The sequence below is a fragment of the Marmota marmota genome, unplaced genomic scaffold (genome assembly GCF_001458135.2).
Source record: "Marmota marmota marmota unplaced genomic scaffold, marMar, whole genome shotgun sequence".
Classification (NCBI taxonomy): domain Eukaryota; kingdom Metazoa; phylum Chordata; class Mammalia; order Rodentia; family Sciuridae; genus Marmota; species Marmota marmota.
In genome coordinates, this window is record NW_025999842.1 from 42,405,195 (window position 1) to 42,429,146 (window position 23,952).

At 36.2% G+C, this 23,952-nt stretch overlaps 1 long non-coding RNA gene across 1 annotated transcript; it reads left to right on the forward strand.

Annotated features, from left to right (window-relative positions):
• The first annotated feature begins 6,985 nt into the window (after nucleotides 1-6,985).
• On the forward strand, nucleotides 6,986-10,160 carry LOC125611525. Its single transcript, XR_007341803.1, has 3 exons — nucleotides 6,986-7,113; nucleotides 8,202-8,263; nucleotides 10,000-10,160. It is a non-coding gene; the product is annotated as an uncharacterized LOC125611525 (long non-coding RNA).
• Nucleotides 10,161-23,952: the final 13,792 nt, after the last annotated feature.

The window sequence follows — 23,952 nt, forward strand, 5'->3', positions numbered from 1 at the left end:
GGAGGATGGGAAAGGCAGCGGAGCACAACAGACACTAGTATGGCAATATGTAAATCAATGGATGTGTAACTGATGTGATTCTGCAATCTGTGTATGGGGTGAAGGTGGGAGTTCATAACCCACTTAATCACAGTGTGGAATATGATATGTCAAGAAATTTGTAATGTTTTGAACAACCCACAATAAAAAATTTAAATAAATAAATAAATAAATTAGTTTTGAAATGCATACAATTCACAAATCTAACCTTGCTTGTTAGATGAGTAATTGAATAAATGAGTCATAAACTCTTCTCTGTCTCTTTCGTCACTCTTCTGCTTGTCTCTATCATTTTTCATGTAGGGGAGGACAGACTTTGGGATCAGGAAGACTGGTTGCCTGGCTCTACCAGCTATGTAACTTTGAGAAAATCACTTTAACGCTTGGTGCTTCAGTTTTTTCATCTGTCAGACCAGCAACCAGTGAGCTCTTCTTCGATGATGGCCAAGGAGTCCCTAGCACTTCAATTGACATATGATCTTGACTCCTAGATATAAGCATTTTAGAAGCTTCTGGTACACCCAATGGTTCCTGGTCAACCACACTGTACTTCAGATAAACTGTTAATTACTAGCTACCAAAATTAGATAGATTTCAAAAAATTAATAATAGAAATAGAAATTCTGACCCAATCTTCAAATCTGGGGATAGGAATAAGAATTTATCATACCTACTGGTAAACAGAAGAGGGAGCTCTAAGATTGGAATTCAAACTCATGTTTTCATGCTAAACTTTTATCACATTTCACTATAAGCAAACTCTAAACTAAAAACACCTAAGGTATATAATAAACCCAGAAAGACAGCAAAAATATAAATTCTGAACCATCATCCAAGGATTTAAATATGGGGTAATTTATCTTTTTTTCCAAATGAAATATAAACTTTAATGATATTAACATAAAATGCTTTCTTTCAATACACGTTTATTTTAAAATATCCATTCATGTGTCTAAATATATACAAAATTGTACAAAGTTTCCTAATGTATGACAACATGAAATATGTATTTTTCGGCACTGGAGAGTGAACCCAGGAGTGCTTTTCCACTAAGCTACACCACCTGTCTTTATTTTTTATTTTAAGACAGGGTTTTCCTAAGGTGCTTAGGGCCTTGCAAAGTTGGCCACAAATTTGCAATTCTCCTGCCTCAATCTCCCAAATCACTGGGATTACAGGCATGTGTCTCCATGCCCACGTAACAATGTGTACTTTTTGGTGTTAAAAAATTGAGGGGAGGGGTACTGGGGATTGAACTCAGAGGCACTCGACTACTGAGCCACATCCCCAGACCTATTTTGTATTTTATTTAGAGACAAGGTCTCACTGAGTTGCTTAGCACCTCACTTTTGCTGAGGCTGGCTTTGAACTTGTGAACCCCCTGCCTCAGGCTCCTGAGTCGCTGGGATTACAGGCATGTGCTACCACGCCCGGCTAACAATTTTTGATAATTTGTAGGGGATGGAGTTGTTTTTCCTTTTGTTACACCCTTCTTCTAGCCTGATTTCTCCTTATTGCTAAAATTTAAGGACACACATTTCTAAGGCTGTCCAAGTGGCCAAGTTCTATGATTCTCAGTCTTTTATCCACTTATGGTCAGGCTCTGACTCCTGCTGTTAGTTTCTAATAGCATCTATCATCTAACTATAATTTCATCAGTTCAGACTGCATAGCCTAAGTGGTCGTAATTTATCAGAGATCAACCAGGAACTACGCAAAACATAATTATTTTGTGACTTATTTTTAACATTGTTACATATACAACAGAAAGAGTAAAAGGAGATTAGTGCACAGATAGCTTCAAACCACCTGAAGTATCAAAAGAAGAAAAAAATCAGACTCCATTCAATCAATAATAGGGCTTAATCACATTTTTCTAAAATAAAGTAAAAAAATGGGGAATTAGGGGTTTTTAAAATGGCTCTGCCACTAATGATCTCTCTGACACAGATTTTACTTATCTCAACTCTGAAATGAGAATAGCCACTGTTCCACAAGGCTCTGAGGCAGGTTGAATGAGAGAGCATATGTGTAAGTTCCTTTCTCAGTGCCTGTGACACAGCTGCTAAATATAAGTGACTTTCTTCCTTTCTAATTTTACACGACCTCTATCATTGAAGGCTGTGCTTTGACACCAACTGCGTACAGAAAACTATCAGTCAAAATACTCCATATTAAAGCTTTCTCATTAATAGAATTGATGGTTGATTATAAAATGACAGCAGCAAGAAAATGTCAAATTGTAGTGAAACCTAACTTTTTTTTTAACACTGTCTACTAGGCATTGAATATTACGTTGTCGTGAGCATGCTGTCATTAACCTATACCAAACACTGTTGTGTTTCTCCACAATGTCAACATTTATTGAAAAACAATAAATTCACAGGTTATACCACTTTCATCAGTGGCAATTCACTGAATTCTTGTGGGTCACCTGTTAGTCATCAGCCAGGAGAGAGAGAGATATAAGACAGAAAGGCTAAGAAAGGGTTGAGGCAGCCACAGGGTTTCAGGAGAGTGAACTGAGTGCAAAGGCAAAGAGCAGATATAGACACAGAGAGTCACTACAGGGGGTCAGATAAGATTATGAGCTCGCCAAGGAATTGTTCAGGGCACGGAGCTGTCAATATACAAGTACTGTTTCTAGGCCAAGGTCTGGAAGGTGGTAGCTTCTCAGGGTATGCAACTGTGGTGATTTTCCTAGGAAAGACTCCTGACAAGTGACCAGGTAAGGGGGTCAGGGTGCCGCTCTGTCCAGTCTCAGGGTGTCCCTCCTTTTATGGGTCTCTAACGAGGGTTTGCAGCATTTGGTGATCTGGAGTGCTTGATAAGCTCATGGGCCTGATTTTTCAATATGAGTTTGATATGCCCATGCATCTGCGTACTTCTGATTAATTCAATAAGTTCACAGTGGTCATTCTTATTAGCAGGATAACTTATTTATCAGTTTATGCCTTATGATTGTGCCAGACAGAGGATGGTTGATTACTTGTTCAAACAGGATGTGGCGACACACCACCTCAGCCCTTAAACTGAAAATGGAGTAGCTTATGGCAAGCTGCTGCCTCACAAAATGGAGGAACTCAGATACAGACAGCCTGAATGCACTGTTTTATCCATCATGAGTAACTCAGCAGAGCACAGGAATGCTGTCCTTACACAGGCTAGAGTTAGGCAATCTTCACTCTTTTGAGGTGGGTCATTTTATTGTCACCTTTCATTCATGAAGGCAGGGAGACACTTCTTAACTGCCTCAAAACCAAGCAATTAGTGGTCCACAAAGCAGGTGTCTTTGACCACAAAACCAAGAATTCTGAATTATTTCCCTTCACTGCTCAAGTATCTTCTGAAATAGAAAATTTTCCTAATTGTTATTTGCAGTATGGTTTAAATACTCAATAAATTTTAGCAAATCGGTAAACAAATTGATTGAACCTGTTGTAATAGTACTGACTTGTATAATCTAAGCGTCACAGTCTCTATCTCTTTGATTTGAATCAGAGATTAGAATAGCATTATTATAATGTTGTGTCCTAGGAAACAGAAAAGGTAGTAAATAAAAGCAAATTAAGAATAGTTGTAAATTTATTGACTTGGACACAATATATTAATAAATAAATAAATTGGGGCATCCCCCTCATTCACTATTGATTAAAGCTCAACAGATACTATCTGTGCAAATACACCCCCTTTGAACTATATTTAAGTGGAAATTATGTTGAGTGGTTCTCACCTTCCTAAAATCAATAATTAACTCTAGTGATGAGCCCTTTGTTCTATCTATAACAGTGACTTCCCTAGAGAAGCTAACTTATTTCACTTATCCTTGAACAAAATTTCTCTTTAGTCAGCTATGTGTCAGGGTAAAATGCTCACTTGTTGCAGTATATACAGAGTTTTATGTAAGTGAACCATTAGGCTACTCTTTATCACATGGCCTACTAAGAATTTGTACAAAACAAAGGCTTTCACTCTTCATATCAGTCTTCACCTACTCCACACTCTATTTGAATTAGTTGTTTGTCAATCAGTCTTTCTGACCTGTAGGTGTGAATTTTGCTTTTCCACAGGACAAAAGTTTATACCATTTTCAGGCTTCAGTTTGCTTTTCTGAAAAGCAATTCCCCTTCAAAGTGTTGCTTTTGCCTGAGGCCTGGGATCATAAACCCAATTGAACAGGACACACTTAAGTATTCAGCAGATACCTCAAACTCCCCTTTCTCCTAAGATAGAAACCTCAGACTCATTACCAAACCCCACCTCCACAAATCCCTCACACCTTCCATAACTGAATCCAGAGGATTCCATCAGTCTCTTGAGTATGTTTTTTCTTCCTATTCTTTAATTTCAGCCTTTATCATCTCTTTACTGATAATTTATATTTTCTATCTCCTCATCTTTCCATACTACATCCAGGTCAATTTTCTCATACCTTTCTGGTCAATTCTCTCCTGAGTTATGCCTAATCTGCTATTTTAATCCACTCACGGAATTCATTTTATTCAATATACTTTTATGTCTATACTTTTCAATAGTTTGTCTATTCAATCCTTCTGTTATTTTCCAGTGTTCTGGATTATTTTCTTGTCCTCTTAGCATTTCCTTGAAAATTTTGAACATCCTAAGTTAAAGTTTTTCAATGTGTTCTATATCAAATTGTTGGATATAAATCTCTTAATTATTGCATCTGCTGACATTATTTTGTAGTACTTCATTTTCTCATGTGGCTTGAAATTCTTGATCATGAGCTTCTTTTTAGTAGTATTTGCAGAGATCCAATGAATAGGATTAGTACCCCCATGAAAGAGAGAGCTAGTTCCTCTCTTCCAGCATGAGGAAAAAGAGCTAGAAAAGTCACCATCTGTGAACCAGTCAATAGGAGCACACATCAAATCTGCCAGCATGTTGATCTTGGACTTCCCTTGCTCCCAAACTGTAAGAAATAAACATCTTTTGTTTATAAGCACCCAGAATAAGGTATTTTGTTATAGCATTTCATAAGTGCTAACAGTGTTATTTTCATAAACTAAGAGTTTTAAGGGGGGTCTGCATTGTAGAAGCATTTCTACAGAGTAGTTTCTCAATTTTCTTTGGTTTGTTTGGTACTACAGGTTTCATCAGGTCAAGATCAATTTTTTAATTGAAAACTTTATTGAGAAAATTGTAAATTCGCATACAGTTGCAAGAAATAATACTATTGCAAGAAATAAACTGAGAGATCCTGTGTACTGTTTGCTCAGTTTCTCCTAAAATAGGCATCTTGCAAAATGATAGAACAGTATCATAACAAAGATACTAACATTGTCTAATTTACTTAATTAAGATTTTCCCTATTATTATATTCATTTCTGAGTGTGTTTTATATATCATTTGCATATATGTCCAAATTTAGTTTTACAGTTTTAGCTTTGACGTTTGTTTTCATTTTGAGTTGTTAAGCAATATGAGATTTAGGTAGAGATTCATTCTTTAGCCTATGAATATTCAATTTTTTCAGAACACTGTTTCTACCATTGTTGAAAAAGCTATCCTTCTGCCACTGAATTGTTTTTGTGCCTTTGTCAAAAATAGTTGAGTGTATTTGTGTGAGTCAATTTCTGGTTTTTATTCTTTTAATCCATGTTCATCTCCTAGCCAACCTCACTGTCTTGAATAATATAAATGGTAAAACTTTTCATTAAGTTGGGTTATTCCCCCCACATTTTTCTTTGAAAGGATTATTTCAGCTGTTCTAGGTCTTGTGCCTTTCCATATAAATTTTAGAATAAACTTGTCTATGTCTAAAAATTATGTCACAGAGATTTTTATAATAAATCTGTACCTCAATTTGAGTATATTGGCATTTTTACTGTGTTAAGCCTTTCAATTCATTAACAAGATAGGTCTATTTGTTTAGGTTTTCCTTGATTTCTTTCATCAGCGTTTTTTAAAACAGATGCTGTACACATTTCATTCAGTACATACTTAAGTTTTTAATTTTCTTTTTAATGTTTACAAATATTGTGTTTTTAATTTCTGCTACTGAGTCTTTCTTGTTCATATAAAGAAATACCATTGATTTTTGTGTGTTGTTCTTGTATCCTACAACCTTGCTAAACTCATTAATTGTAGAGGTATTTTGTTTTTTTTTTAAAGATTCCTAGATATTTTTAAAGTAGACAATCATTTTTTTTCAACTAGAGACTGTTTATTTTCTCATTTCTAATCTATATGTATTTTATTTATTTTTCTTGTCTTATTGCTGTGTCTAGAATTCTAGTACTTTGTTGAGTGAGGGGAAAGAGAACAGAATCTTTGCCTTGTTCTCTATCTTATTCAGTCTTTCAGATTAAGCATAAAATTAGTTGTGGGTTTATTTATTTATTCATTCTTTAACAAGTTGAGGTGATTTCCTTCTACTCCTAATGGGCTAAGTTGTTTATTTTTTTTTAATCTTAAGTAGATGTTAGATATGAACAAATTATTTTCTCTAAGAATTGATATGATCATATGAATTCTTCTCCACTAGCCTGTTAATATCATGGATTATGTTAAATGTGAGTGAAATGTTGAAATAACCCTGTGTACCTCAACAAATGCCACCTGATCATGGTATACAGTTGGTTTATGTATTGTTAGATTCAGTTTGCTGACATTTTACTGAAGATTCCTGCATCTAAGTTGATGAGAGATGTTGGTCTGTAGTTTTCTAGTTTTTTTTTTTTCTTTTTTTTTTTACAAAACTATTTTTGACAGGTTTTGATATCAGAATAATACTGATTATGTAAAATGATTTGGAAACTGTATTCTTGTCTTCTGAAAGATGTTGTAAGAAATTGATGCTAATACTTCTCTAAATGTGTTACACAATTCACCAGTGAAGCCATCTGGGTTTGGAGATTTTTTTTTCTTCTGTTCCTTTTTTTAAGAGCTTTATAACTGTGAATTCAATTTCTCAACCGATTGCAAGTCTACTTAACTTTTTTCTTGTTGTAGTTGTGGTAATTTGAGCTTTTCAAAGAGTTAGTCAACTTTATTCCAACTATAAAATTCATGATTGTAAGGTTCCTTTCTTATTCTCTTATCAGCTACAATGTAAGTAGTGAAATCTTCTGTTTCATTCCTGATATTGGTGATTTCTAGTTTTCACTTCTTATTGTTATCAATCTTATTTTAATTAGTCTTGTTAGTGGTTTATCATTTTCATATACTTTTTTTACAAACCGGCTTTTTTCATTAATTTTCTGTATTTTTATCTTATTTTCAAATACAATGATTTCTGCTTCTTATTTTATTTCCTTTATTCTGTTTGCTTTGGGTTTATTTTGCTATTCATCTTATAGTTTCTTGAAGTAAAAATTAAATTACTGACTTGAAAACTTTATTTTCATGCAAACATTTAATACTACATTCCACTTATCTGATATACTGTATTTTCATTTTGGCTGTATCTGTCATTTCTTATTTACTTACCTCTTAATCCATTAATATTTATAAGTGTATTATTTAATTTATAAGTATTTGAAAATGTTCCTGTTGTCTTTCTGGTATTAATGTCTAGTTTGACTTCATCAGGACTAAAAGGACTATATGATTTCAGTTTTTGTTTGTTTGTTTGTTTGTATCTTAGTCCAGAATATGATATATCTTGATTACTTTTCCACAGATACTTTTAAAAATATATATTCTGCTTTTGTAAAGTGTAGTGTTCTTGCATGTTCATAGATCTCTTGTATTTGTTCAAGTCTTCTTCATTCTTGATATTCAAACTTTGAATTTGTCGACTTCCCTTTCCAACTCTACTAATTTTTGCTTTGTGGTTTTATTTTTTCTTAATGTATATTGTTGGACTATATGCAGTTAGGTTTGTTTCATCTTCCTGATGGCTGGGTCCTTTTGTCATTACATAATACTCCCACTTTGGTAATTTTCAGTGCTCTGAAGCCAACTTTATCCAGTATTAATAGGCCACTTCTTTCTTTTTAATTAATATTGGCATGGTGTGCCTTTTCTCATCTTTTTTTCTATCGATTCTTCCCTGTCAGTGTGTTTCTCATACATAGTCTGAATGTGGGTTGTTTGGGAACAGCTTATGCTTATTTCATCGGCTTAAAAATCTGAACATTGTGGCAAATATTAATTATGACTGATCCACGGCTGTTTTGCCTATTTTCTTTTTGAAGGTGACACTTTGACCTGCGCAACTGTATCAAAGAAAAATGTTCTTGTCACACCTGATACAACAGTAAGTAGAGATTTTCTGGCCCCATTTTCATAGATTGAACAATATTTCACTGCTTCTAGCATTTCAGGGAGAACTTAATTGCAGCTTTCTCATGTATACATCTTGAAGATGACATTTCCATCTCTTGGACATCCTGACCCTCAGCCATACGCTCCAGATCTGATTTGGATATCCTGTGTGTCTTTGTGCACATTTCAAGCTCACCTACATTAAAAAAAAATTTAGTTTTAGAAGGACAGAAGGCCTTTATTTTATTTGTTTATTTTTATGTGGTGCTGAGGATGGAACCCAGTGCCTCACACATGCTAAGCAAGCAAGCTGCCATTGAGCTACAGCCCCAGTCCCAAGCTCACCTACATTTTAAGCACTACTGTCACTTTATTCAGACTTCTCTATAACTTTTTACCAAATAAATTTCCAAAGTCAAAAGAAAAAGGAAGAATTATGGCCTTTAAAACCTTGCTTTCTGTGATCTAATCTTAAATTTTCATGCTCACACTTTCTAAAGTGTCAAAAACAGCAAACTTGGAAACAGCTGGAAGAAAATAGAGAATCAAGAGAATGAAGCCTCTGCCTCCTCTAGAAAGAAAGGAAATTTGAGAGTAACTCACATTTGAAAACCAATAACCACTACAGACAAATACATATAATATAAAAGCCCTCATTTTCTGACCCTAAACTGCAACAGTACTTCTTCCAAACAAGATTCAGGGCAGAGGGTGGAGTTGTAGCTCAGCAGTAGAGCACTTGAGGCATTGCATTCCATTCCCAGAACCACATATAAATAAGTAAATAAAATAAAGGTCCATCAACAACTTTAAAAAAAAAAATTTTTTTAAAGATTCAGAGCAACTTATTTAAGTTGCTAATTCTTCATAGCCAGGTGTTAACAAATGGCCCCCACCGTGCCTGAGGACAGAATATTTTATGAGGAGAAAAAAAAAATAGATAAAAGTTATTAGAGAATAGATGTGTCGCCAGATTACCATTTATAGAACTGACTCACCATGTACCCTTAGACACTCTGGGTAGTTTCCCTATTTATAACACGGGGTTCATAGAACTTGTTGGCAAGAATGTGTGAACCCTCAAGTAAAATTTAGTATGTGGCGCCTAGCGCTCAAAGAGTTATCATATTATTACCCAAATTGGAATTGGCTTTGTGACAGATTTCAAATACCAGAGTCCTGCAAAGCAACTGCGACAAGTCTGTACATTCTTAAGAAACCTGAATGCGCATTGGAAACATGGGTGCATCTGGTTTTCCCTGAGGCAGCAGCTGCAGCTGCTCAAGTTGCTGTGGAATCCGAAGTGACAGCCCCCTCCTGGCTGGCAGAGTCACTGTCATTCAGGAGAGAGATCACAGAGCCTGTTCATTTCTGCCTTTGAGGTGCAGCTCACAGACATCAGCAGGAGACCAAAAGGCCTGTGGGGCATGAGGTTAAAAACCTGCAAAACAATAATGTCTTCTCCTCGGCATGGAAATTCCACCATTCCTGTGGGTCCTGGGGAAATCCGGGACTGCGAGAAAAATGCATCTGAAATCCTTTCCTTAGGGTTTCAACAACAGGAGACAAGCAAATCCAAATGCAGGAACCTGTGTGATGAAATTTGTTTAAAAAAAAAAAAAGTGAGACTTTATCTTCAATGGCTCCCTGAGTGGGGCAGGAGTTTAAGAAAACATAAGCAGGCTACATTTTTTCCCCTCCTTTTTCAATGACTTTTTTTCTACACAGGATTTCCTGGTCACATCATGAGGAACTAGGTAAATATGCCCCCTCGACTGAGTGGCAAGAATCATTTCCTGTCTGTTCTTTCAAGGAAGAAAGAAAAAGACCCCCAACCACCCCAAAATAGAAAAGTACAAATTGTCATTTGAAATTTGATCAGGAAATTTTGTTAACATTATCCTGTAATTTGTTTTTAACTTGGTTGTTTTTGTTTTGCTTTGATTTTTTTTTTTTTTTTTGTCAAATACACTGCCTACATTGTGAGATTCACTGCCGTTTCTATCTCGTGATCATTGCTCAAATACATGTCATTTCTTGAAATATTTGGGCCTACGTCAAGCACTAATTCATTCTGAAAAACACTCCTCTTGCTCTCCAACCTCATTCCCACCTTGTTTTATTTATTGTGAAAATAGGAAATCTTCAGCTGACACAGAGGCAGAAGGATCCCAAGTTTGAGGCCAGCCTCAGCAACTTAGAGAGACCCACAGTAACCTAGCAAGATCCTGTCTCAAAATCAAAATTTAAAATAAAAATGACTGGGGGTGTATCTCAGTGGTAAGGTTCTATCACCAGGACCAATAAAATAAAATAAACAAATAAATAGATATCCTTTGAATCATATTCAGTCTCAGGCTGGCAAGCAGAAGTGTGAGGACAAAATGTTACTACTGGTATAATTAATATGTGGTGTTTTGTGGGGAACTAAGTTCTTATGGAACTCTTTATGTAAAACATTTCTCAAAGTGTTTCATTAAAAGAGAAGAGCCCTGCATTAATATTAAGAAAGAGAAAAGAAACTGTGGTCAGGAAAATGTAAACTACTCTATGCCACATAAGTCTCTTGAAGATTTATAATGCACCATCAAATCTTTTTGTTTTTTAAAGAGAGAGAGAGAGAGAATTTTAATATTTATTTTTTTAGTTTTCGGCGGACACAACATCTTTGTTTGTATGTGGTGCTGAGGGTCGAACCTGGGCCGCACGCATGCCAGGCGAGCGTGCTACCGCTTGAGCCACATCCCCAGCCCCAACACCATCAAATGTTAAAGACAATAGTAAAGATCCCACTTTGATTCTTTAAAACCAATATTTTCAAAAGTTTACAGTGAATCTTTTTAAAAACACAATGCTTATTAATACTCTATAGAGTGTATGTTCTTTAAAACGCTTCTTAAGTATAACAAAAAAAAGTACCTAAACTGCCTCTGAAGAAAAATTCTAATCATTTTGAAGGATTTGACATTCATTTTCAAGATTATAAATTATGTATCATTTTCCCCAATTAGCTCACTCCATTGGCTTACAACGTCACTTGCTGCCACTTTAAATGATGTATTCCAAGTTCAACCCAAGAGGCTTCATTGTCCTCCCATTTCTGTTATTCCACAGAAGAACTAAATGTTTCCACCATGACAAGGTGCCTTCTTCAAGTGATCCAAAATATAAGTTCTATGCAGTGACAGAGAATGAGACACCAAGAAGACTCTCCTTGAGGTTGAACTATTTATTAAGTCAGTGATACATAAAGTGGTTAAAAATGGAAATGCTAGCGTAAGTATTCCAGAGACAGAAATGCTTACTCCTTTTTAATCGGAATTCACACTTCAGCTCTTTTCTCTTCCACTAAACTCTATTGCACATTCACATCTCTCCTCAGCAAACACCTGGTTCGTAAACTGATGTTTGACATTAAAATATTTTGGGCTGTGTGTGGTGGCGCATGACTGAAATCCCAGCTAGGGAGGCTACACAGAAAGACAGCAAGTTCAAGGCCAGCCTCAGCAACTTAGCAAGGCCTTAAGCAACTTAGCAAGATTCTTTCTCAAAATAAAAACTAAAAGGACTGGCAATATGGCTCAGTGCTTAAGCACCTCTGGGTTCCCCAAAACAAACAAAAGAAATTTTGAATGAGGCTGTCACCCAATCACAGAGATCATTAGGCAAGATCCTTAACCCATATGCTTTCAAAATCTATAGATGGAGAAGATTTATAAACAAGTAATAACTGAACAGAGTAATAAACATCATACTAGAGGTTTATAGAGGTGTACAGAGAGGCATAAAACATGATTGTATATTGGGGACTTTCTATGTGGATGAGATGGTAGGTTGTATTAAAATTGTCAGAAGAAACTGGAAAGCTAAATGGGGGCCCTTGAAGAGGTCAAGAGCATCAGCACACTGTAAACCAGAGAACCGATATGAAGGGATTGCTCTTTTTCTTATTTCAACCGTTCATTAAATCAGACTTACTGTCTCTTCACATTCTTACATACACAGCAGAAACCAAAATAAAACCAAGTTGCTAATCCATGTCTCCCAGACAGAAAACTTGATTAAAGTTCTCAAATAAGAATTGCGGCTCCCTTTTGCCTGTTAAAAAAAAAAAAAAACACTTCTTTCAACAAGTTTTTTTTGTTTTTTTTTTTTTTTTTTTTTTTTTTTTTTTTTGATGGTGGGGGAGGTGGCTACTAGTAAGGTACAGCTTTAGTCTACAGACAGTTTTACTTTCTTAGTGCAAAGTCTGTTGCTAAGTAGAGGATGGATCTCTTCATCCCCTGAGACAAAGCAGACTTGTTAATATCAGAAAGACACAAGGTCTTTATAAGATAATTCCAATTGGTTTGAGACAAAATACAGACATGAGCACATAACTAGTCTTGTACCTTCAAAAGCTCTCTCTTCTTTTCTGGCCAAGGTTGAACCTTAGAGCCTTAAACAGTCCTAAAGCAATTAAGACTCTACTGAGCAAAATTTGATGGTGTGTTCAAAAAACCAGACAGTTACAGCCTGGTTATTATTGCAAACATACTGTAAAATCCCAAATGTAGCATATGGAATGTAGGAAGAAGACCTAGAAGAGACAACTAAAGTAGAGTTGACATTCCTGGCTTGTTTTTAGCTCCTTACTGCTCTACCCAAACAAACAAACAAACCTCTTCTTATCTGTCAGTTCATCAGTCATGTGTGAAATGGGAGAGGAGAAGGGCCTTCCTACAGGATGCATGCCAGGGCTCAAATGAGACAGAGTGCTGAAGAAAAGCACCCTGGAACACCAACTGCCTTGCAAGCTGAGGTTGTTCGTACTGAGTAACTGTGTCTGTGTGCCTCTGACCTTTTAAACACTGGCCTACAGAACCATTTCCCTTCTGCCGTCAACCCACGAACCAGTTATGCGCAACTCCTAGGAATGAAATGTACTGATCCCAGAATTTTCTGTCTGATTCATCATGACCTAAGGCCAAGGTATTTCTGGCCTCCATAGTCAGGGACTATGAGAAAGGTTTAGTGATAGAGGACTTACAGGTCTATCATTTTCTATTCTTAAGATCTTTTTCTACACCCATGCTGTTGCCTTTCCCTGAGATCTTCCAATTACAGCTGACCTTCAGAGCTCTCCCTCTTCTGGACTTTGGGCATCCTTCTGACCCTTTCTTTTGCATTCCTTTAGGCAATGTCTTATCTTCCTCACTGGGCAGAGCCTCTCTCAAACAAGGATTCTGGTTATTTTCTTCCTTCCTGAGAAAGCCCATCCGTTTAGGTCTCTAAGCCTTCGTTTTTTTGTGAATGATTTACCTACTGACCCCTAACCCCACCAAATCCCACATTTCTTCCTGTTTTCGGATGGGTGACACCTTCTGACCACCCTGTCAATGGAAAAAAAAGATAAACACCAAAGTCTGTTTCCTCCCAAGGCTGTTCCAGTCTCACAACCTGGACTGTTCTCAATGGCTCTGAGTCTGTGGAATCATCTCCCTTTCCTCTGCTGTCTCCCAAGAGCTTCTTTTACCTCATCACACTTAATAATCAGTGGCCAGATTTGCTGCTCTTTCCTCTGTGTTATCTTGGAGATCTGCTTCTTCCTCTGGATGCAACAGACAGATACCTGAATCTGATTTTCTCATCTTTGACTAAATTGTCTCTCATTTTCCTGCAAGGAGCAAGTCCTAATTTTCAAAGTTTTCAATTAAAAAGAAAATCAGTTCAATCAGCTGTTATACCCACTTCCTTGTTTGTGTTTTACTCCAAGCTTTATTTTCACTCTGTACTCAGTTCTTTGTTATATGTACTTGGTTAGGAGAGCTACCTCCAAAGCAGTCTGCAAATATTATCTGTCTTCTTCACACCCTTTTATTTACATTCTGTTGGGGAAAGCTTTCTCCCAATACTTCACAACTAACTTGATCTGGAGTCTACAAACAGTATCACTCTCTGAAATTTCATGGCTGAAAGTGGCCTTGATCAGTGCTATTCAATGAAACTTTGCCTGATGATGCCAATGTTCTCTATTTGTGCCCTTCAATATGGCAGCTACTACACACCCATGGCTATTGGGTCCCAGAAATGTAGCTGGTGCATTAAAAGAACTGAGCTTTTAACTTTACTTAATATTAATTAATTTAAATGTAAATCATCACATCTGGCTAGTAGCTACTGTACCAAACAATACAGTCTCAATCTAGGACCTAATGTATCAAACCATATTATGAAAATCAAATTCATTAAATATAATGTAAGCTTTTCAGGGGCAAAAGGAAATACATGATACCTGAAAAAACTAGTTTTACAAAATAAAACTCATAATCAAAATTAAAGAACATTTTGATTTTGCATAATTAAATATTAACATGCCATTTTATCAACTTAAAAATATTCAACTAAAAACTCAAGAAATTTGCTTTATTTTTCCAAATAATTTGTTGGTTATGTCTTTCTTCTTCACAAGAGTTTCCAAATACACATAAAAATTGCCACAAAATCAAATCATGGCCAATTGTAAATTAAACAAGTTTCTCGTGGCCCAATTCTATCAGAAACAGAAGTATAAAAATTTCTTAATATTTTGAAGCAAAAAAATAAGTACTTAATGTGGTACATTTTTCATGTTTTACATGGTGTTTGGTGAGACCTCTACAAGAGTGCCTAATCTATGCCCAATTCAATATCATATATTTTATACTTGCAATAGTATATAAATAAAATTAATTTACCTGCCATACACCCAGTCTCTCCTACCCTTTTACTCAAGTCCACCCTTAGCATGGACAGGATAAGGCAAAGGTATAAATGGAGGCGCCTGCCCCATGTCCACCTTCCTTTCCACTTTGTTTCGTCCTCCGCCAAGAAAGACCTCACGTTCAAGCCTAAGGACAGCTTAGTCTGGTCTTCCTGCTTCATCTAACAGTTCTAGAAATGTGCACATCTGTAGCTCATTCTTTTTTAAAAAATACAAACCCTGCCCTAGGAGCAGGGAGTTCTGAGACTGCTGTTTTGGAGAGTGCATGACTCCTAACCCCAGGGATATTTTGCTTCGTGGGCAAGAGTGTAAGAAGAAGGTCCTTACTGATATTTAAGGCATGTGGACTGGTTAGTATTATTCTTACCTTTCTATATTTATATCACAGAATTTAGCACTATCTGAAATGTCATTGTTTTGTTTCATTGACTTGTTGTTGTTGTTGTTGTTGTTGTTGTTATTATTATTTGGTGCTGGGGAATCAAACCCAGGGCCTTGTGCATACAAGGCTGAGCGATAGCCCCAGCCCTAGTTATCAATTTTTTAAAAAAATATTGCGACTAAGAGACTACAGATAAACTCTGGTTATCATAATACCTAGAATCACAATGTTCCTGATGCTAGAATACTATCTGGTTTATAGCAGATGCTAAATAAATATTTACTGAGAAAATAATTGTTTTTCTCATGATTTTCCTAGAAACTAATGGTATTCCTATTGAAAAGATTATAGGTTTTAAAACTGCATAAATTAAAATTGAATTCCCTCTCATCCTATTATTAACCATGATCTTGGTTAGTGGGCATAAAAACAAATCTAGCTCAGTGATGTTGCTTTCATTTCTTCTACCTTTTCTTTTTTTTCTGTTTTGTTTTTGTTTTCCTTCCTTATTATATTCTCTTTGTGAAACCCAGTTCTGTCACCTGTTGGTGGGTTATCAAACCAACTTAAGTGTTACAGTTCCCAAAGGGTAGACTATAAAGCCCCGGGGATCCAAATATTTTCCAGGAGATCTATGAGGTTCAAGTTACTCACAGTGGTACTAACACATCATTTACCTTTGCCGTGGTGTTGACATTTGCACTATAATACAAAAGGAATGATGTGTAAAATTGTTGTATCATTAAGGCCCATGATAAAGTTCAAGAGGTCAAGCAGAAATTGGAACTTTGGAAAACTTGTATCCATCACTGTGAGCCTGAGAGCTTCCCAATAACTTAATGACGTTTTTCACATGAGATGCATGGTAGTACTAAGACATGTGACTTTTTGATATTAGAAGTTTGAAACATTTGGAAAATAATTCAAGGGATAAATATTTCCCAAATGACCACCTCAGGATATTCTCAAATCACATGTGGTTAAAAGATCCATTAGACATCTAGCCCAGTGTACAAGGCAGGTAGGTAGGTACACATGTATTGTCCCAGCTACTTGGGAGGTGAGGCAGGAGGATACACTGAGCCCAGGAATTTGAGACTAGCCTGGGCAATTTAGTGACTCCATATCAAAAACAAAGAAATGAAGTTCAAGATAAGGCAATGAATTATAATGAAAATACACTAATGTAGACAGCCATCCTCCATGGGCTGTGTGTGGACTGTCGTACGTCACAACCTAGTGAATAGGAGAATCTGGTGTCTGGGATCTTCCAGTTGACATTTCCTCTGGTTGACTGCCCAGACACACCGTGAGACCTATTCAGTTTGGTCCAGGTCCCACATAGCACTGGAGATGGAGTGACCTGCTGTAGCCACACAGCCACTCCAAGATGGATGTGACCTGCTAAGATGCCATCCACCTGCTGACTGCAAGAATCCGCCCCTGTAACCTTACCCCTGCATTTGATGTACCCCCTTAAATAAACCACAGGAGCCATTTTCTAACAGTCTGGTTCTAGCTTCTCTGTGGATTGGACCTATCAGGCACTCCAATCCTTTAAATCTAATTCTGACTTCTCTTTTTTTCTTCACTGATTATTGTAGGCTTTAATTTCTTTTTTTTTTTTTCTTTCTTTCTTTCTTTTTTTTTTTTTTTTTTGGAGTGGAAAATTAGAAGTTTATTAAAGGACAGCAGAAAAGACTTCTCCCGGAGGAAGAAGGGGACCCAAGAGGTGGAAACCCTGTAGGCTTTAATTTCTCAGGTGGCTTACGCCCTCCTTGGCAGGAAGAAGAACCCCCTAACAAGGCTCTGGAAGCCTCCCCGTACACTAAAAGTTCATCAGCACAGTTTCAGATTCTATGAGGCAGGTAATCTGTAGGAAACACATTTTGAAATTTTGTATAATAGAGAATATCAACAATTACCTTCAAAAAGCCTATTAAAATTCTCTTCCTTTTAAACTACAGACAGTCCTTGTGTAACAACTGTTTGATTTACAATTTTTTTAACTTTAAGGTGGTGCAAATAGAATCTCACTCATGTGAAATCTAAGAGTTGATTTCACAGAAGTTGAGTGTAGAGGAGTGGTTCCCAGAGGCCAGGGAGCACAGAGGGAAAGGAGGGCTGGGGAAGACGGATCAATGGGTGCTAAGATGTAGTTAGATATGAGACGTACGTTCTGTGTGCTATTGCACAATAGGGTAACTGGAGAGCAACAATGTACTCTACACTTGGAAGAAGTTAGAAGAAAAAAATATTGAGTGTTTTCATTACAAAGAAATAAACGTTTGGAGATAGACTTTCTTACCCATGCTTGAACATGACACAATCTATGCATATATTGAGACTCTACAAGATACCTCAGGCCTATGGATAATATTTATGGGTCAATTAAAAAATGCTTTGAAATTTAAAAATAGTAGTTTCAAAATGTAACACAAGATGGTGACAAAGCCATCTGTACCCAGGAGAAGTCATACTTCTAATATTGAATTTTTATCTTTTCCCAGGCTAGTGATAGGCAGCATGACTTTCTTTCAAAGTGGGACAGCAGCAGCAAACTGCAGCTCCCAGGCAGTCACATCTCAAGAGGAAAGAGGTGGTGCTTTCCAGTGTACTCTAAGTCTAAACTATGATGCTTGGAGGGTTAGGTGTGTAAGAGGCATTTTCAAGTTCCAATATGCTCAATTTACAATGAGTTTATTTGAATAAAACCTTATTGTAAGTAAAGTCCATCTGTACTAGTTCTATAAGGCCAAATTTTCTTAGTATACTTCAATTAAAATAGCATATCTCAACAGACTGAAAGTCAGAAGGTATGGGAATCTAGCTATTTTATACATCAGAGGAATTTGAAAAAAATATATAAAACAACATATATTTTACTGGCAAATGCCATAATTTCATTCTTCTTTATGGCTGAGTAATATTCCATCTGTACCACATGTTCCTCATCCATTTATCTGTTGAAGGGCAACTAGGTTCGTTCCATAATTTAACTATTGTGAATTGTGCTGCTATAAACATTGATGTGGCTGCGTCACTGTTGTATACTGTTTTTAAATCCTTTGGGTATAGAGCAAGGGGTGGGATAACTGGTCCAAATGGTGGTTCCATTATAACTTTTCTAAGGAATCTCCATACTGCTTTCCAATGTGGTTGCACCAATTTTCAGTCCCACCATCAATGTATGTGTGTACCCTTTCTCCCCACATTCTCCCCAACATTTATTGTTATTTTTATTCTTGATAATTGCATTTGTTGGTAAATGGATGGGACTGGAGACTATCATGCTAAGTGAAATAAGCCAATCCTCCAAAACCAAAGACTGAATATTCTCTTTGATATGTAGATGCTAACACACATGGGGAAGATCAGAAGTTCATTGGATTAGACAAAGGGAATGAAGGGAAGGGAGTCAACTTGGGAGTAGGAAAGACAGTAGAATGAATCGGACATAAATTTCTTATGTTCATATATAAATACATGACCAGTGTAACTCCACATTGTGTACAACCACAAAAATGGGAAGTTACATTCCCTGTTTGTATGATTTGTCAAAATACATTCTACTGTCATGTCTAACTAAAAAGAAAAAAAATTAAGATAGAAAAAGGTAGGTATTTTAACATGTAATGAGCTCATGATTGTCATTTTAGATGAATTAAATAAGCATTTTAATTATCCATTTTAATTTATAAAATAGTAAATCTTGATAGGTATGACCCACATAAACAAAGGCTCTTTACTGTATTCCTCAATAATTTTTAAGAAAGAAAAAATTTGTGAGACCAAAATGTATGAGAAACACTGATTTAATGTATTGTGACCAGCATTTTTAAAGTGAAATAGAATATATAAGAAGATTATATTTTAGTATTACTAAAGTCACATTTCATATGAACTTTATGCTTTATATTAACACATTATTTAGGGAAGTATATAATATCTTGAAATCTTTCTTTCAATTATGCAGATACAAATAGGCATCTGCAGGTAACGGGTCACAGGATCAAATGTATTTTTTTATTTGTGCAGTCAAAAGTCTGGAAAAAAAAAGATGTACTAGATCATTTGCTCCTTAGGAGCAGGAACTGTGCTTTTTTATCTTTCTAGGCCAAGGTATTTAGCACAGTGTCTAACACGTATACCAACTCAATAAATATAGAATGAACCTTGTGTGTCTCTTAGTTTCCGCATCCTATGTATCAGCACATCCTGTCAGCTCTGCCTTCAAAACCAGTCCAGAACCTGCCCACTCACCTCAAAATCCAGGCCCTGGATTGCTGTGATGGCCTCCTAACTGTTCCCCTTGAATTCAGCCCCTCTTGTTATAATCCATTCTTGATACATATGCTGGGGTCTTCCTATGTTTAGAAATTTCCACATCTCTAAGAGCCACCCCTGTGTTCTTCCCTCTGCTCCTTCCCCTCCCTCTTGTTCCCAGAACATGCAGGCTGTGTTAGCCAGATTTGGGTGCCGTGACCGAAATATCTGACCAGAACAACTTAGAGGAGGAAAAGTTTATTTGGGCTCACAATTTCAGAGGTCTCTGTCCATGGTTGGTCCACTCCACTGCTCTGGGCTCAAGGTGAAGCAGAATATCATGGCAGCCAGGAAAGAGAGGGGGTTGGGCACCAGGGACAAAATGTAAACCCCAAGGGTATAACCCAGTGACCTACTTCCTCTAGCCCTATCCTACCTGCCTAAGTCACCACCCACTGCAGTGGTTCTTTCCAATTATTTACCCCTCAAATGGATTAATCCACTAATTAGGTTTCAGCTTCCATAATCACTTCACCTCTGAACATTTCTGATTTGTCTCACAAAAGAGCTTTCAGGGCTACCTCATATCTAAACCGTAACACAGCCTGTGGGTTGGGCTCAGATTTCACCATCATCAATTTTCCATTTACAGAATCACAGTCGGAACTCCCTTCTCTTGTCACCCCTTGCTGCCTGCTTCCCTACACTACAGTTACCATCAGTGGTCTCATGTCCTTTGTTGAATTCCTACAGTATTCCCTCAAATCCTACATTGCCACCTGTACTTGTCTTTTCAGAACTGAGATAATGGTGATGCCCAACCTTGTCATTGGTTCAACTCACCTGAGACGAGTAGTTGAGAAATGAGCAGCCATCACATCTGTATATTGTCCATAAATCAGCTCCCAACATGCACTAAAATAGAAATTTAGCTGAGGTAATGTGAAATATGGTAATAATGCAAAATTGTTTTCTGGAATAAATAAAAAGCAAAATTCTTTGGACACACCAGTTCTAAAATAGAAACAGGAAAGTTAAAACACATAAATTCAAACCAATAATCTTCTGCAGGTAGATATCCAATGTTCCCAGTACCATTTATTTAAAGAGTATGCATACTACAGTGACACAGCCACATCAATGTTCATAGTGGCTCAATTCACAATAGTTAAGCTATGGAACCAGCCTTGGTGACCTTCAACAGATGAATGGATAAAGAAAATGTGGTATATACACACATTGGAATATTACTGAACCATAAAGAAGAATGAAATTATGGCATTTGCCAGTGAATGAATGGAATTGGAGAACATCTTGCTAAGCGAAATGAGCCAATTCTAAAAAAACTGAAGGCCAGATGTTCTCTCTGATATGCAGATGTTAACATACAAATAAGTGGAGGATGGGGAAGATAGAAGTTCATTGGATTAGACAAAGGGGGATGAAGGGAAGGGAGGGAGGATGGGAATAGGAAAGACAGAAGAATGAATTGGAATAACTTTCCTATGTTTATATATGACTACACCATGGTAACTCCACATCATGTTCAACCACAAGAATGAGATCCTAATTAGAATAAATTATACTCCATTGATGTATAATATGTCAAAATATACTCTACTTGTATATCCAAAAAGAACAGATAGAAAATGAAAAAATACATTCCTTATTTTTTAAACAATGTTCCTTATTGAATTTTTTAAATTCCAGAATTAGGTCAAAGATTATGCACTGTATTTGGTTGATATTTAGTTATAGCCATAAAGTCATTTTAAAATAAATGATAATGTTATTAATGCATAAAATTTCAGGGCCGAGTTTCTTGAGGTGGCTATGCCTCTACTACCTAGTCATAGGACAGAGTTCTCTGTCTTTCAAAACTTGATTCATGTATTTGTAAGCTCAGAAGTTTAATATCATCAGTCATCAAAATTATCATAGTTGAGGCTGGAGACGTAGTTCAGTGGAAGAACAGAAGAACACTTACCTGGCATACATAGGGCCCTGAGTTCAGTGCCAGACACTACAAAAATAAATAAATAAATAAATAAATAAAAAACTTTGTATATACATATCTACTTGTCAACCTACCATCTTATTTTGTACTGCATCGAGACACCATCTTCTACAAGGCAATTCATTTCTGCTGGTAAAGTGGCTGTGGACTAGCCTCCCTATTCTCTTTTCTCAAATCGTTCTATAATGTAGCATTAGGAACTCAAGTTTTTCAATCACCAGTGAAGAGTGCTGTATCCATACACAAGTGGCATTCATCCTCCACGAGTTCACTAAGAGAATGGCTCTAGCGCAGTACAATGAGATTGTAACATATCTGTCACCTAGCCCTAAAAGCAGAAGCATTTTGGAATCAGGAATGGTATGGGGCTCTCACCCCAATGACAGGTTTTTCTTAGCATCTAAATGGCTGACTCTGTCCTCACAGCAGTACAACAATCACTTCAGAAGACTTGAAGCAGGACATTAGAAGTGTGGGATCCTTCTCGTCTTGCCCGTGGAATCTTTGATAGAAAACTGTACTTTTCTTGACCTGGAAGGAAGAATGTGTTTCCTCCCTTAGAGCAGTACTGGTTTGAATCATTATCAGCTTTACTGAATTCTATACAAAATATAATGAGGGAGAAGAGTTAGCTGCAAAGCTAGTTTCAACACACAGATTCCAGTATTAACATCTTTTTTAACATCTTGATCAACATGTAATTCAACATGCAAAGTGTGCAATTAATTGGGTTTTACTATATTCACCAACAACCACAATTTTAAAACATTTTCATCATCCTGAAAAACAATCCTATACTCATTAGGAGTACATTTCCTCCCAGTCTTCCCTGTCTGGCCTTGACAACCTCTAATCTACTTTCTGTCCAATTTTCCTGTTCTAGACATATAAACATAGATGACAATATACAGTAAATAGGCTTTTGTGAGTGGCTCTAAAAGTTAACATAATGTTTTCAGTGTTCATCCAAATTCCATATTGTTGAAGTATCAATACTCCGTGCGTTTTCAGACAATAATATTCTTTCATGTAGATATATTTTGTTTAGACATTAATTAGTTGAGAGACATGTGGGTTGTTTCCACTTTTTAGCTATTATGAATGATACTACTATGAACATTTTGCAAATGTTTTGTGTGAGCATGCTTTCATTTCTCTTGGATATACCGAGGAATGGAATTGTTAGGCCATGGTTACTCTAAATATTGGAAGGAAGCACTAAGCTATTTTCCAATGGGACTGCCCCAGTTGACCTTCCTACCAGCAGCGTATTAACATTCTAATTTTTCCACATCCTTGCCAACACTTGTTATTGTTTGTTTCCATCTTACAACCATCTAAGTAAATATAAATCAGTATCATATGATGGTTTTAATTTTTACTTTCCTAATACCTAATAATGTTGAACATCTTTTTGTGGACTTTTGGTCACTTATCTATTTTCTTTGGGAACGTGTCTATTCATATGCTTTCCTTATTTTTCAATTAGTTGACTTTTTGTTGTTGAAGTGTAAGAGTTTTATATATTCAAACCGTAAGTTCCTTTTTAGATGTATGACTTACTAATATTTTTCCCATTCTTTGTTTTCTTCTCAATTGAGCCTTTCAATTCATGAACATTATTTACCTTTTTAGATCTTATTTGTTTTCACCATCAACACTTCCTTTTCAAATTTATTCTTGGAGTTGGGGTGTATCTTAGTGGTAGAACACTTGCCCAGCTTGTGTAAGCCCTGAATTCGATCCCATGGAGCTGAAAAAATAATAATAAATAAATGACTTTATTCCTAAGCGTTTTATGCTTTTGGATGCTATTGTAAATGAATTGCTTTTCTTAACTTAATTTTTACATTGTTCCTTGCTAATGTGTAGAAATACTATTGATTGTTATATATTAATCTTGTATCTTGTTGAACTTATTCATGGTTATTCCAATTTTTATGAAATTGAAGCAGTATGTTTGGATGTGAAAATCTGTATTTTAATATTTCAAAAGCTGCTGATGACCTGGACTGCATGAAGGACACCAACTTTGTACTTAGTGTGTACTTTGCTCAGTTTTAAAATGCAAACTGATGTTTTTACATAACAAAATAATTTTCATGTAAGGGATTACATTAATCCTCAACTAATCTTTTAATGAAAGAACTTAATCAAAATAATAGTACATAAAGGATAAAGCTCCCTGGCACATAGTAAATACACAATCTTAAAATATTAATTCAATATTAACTAAAAATAATTATCATTTTTCTCACAACAGTTTTACTCCAG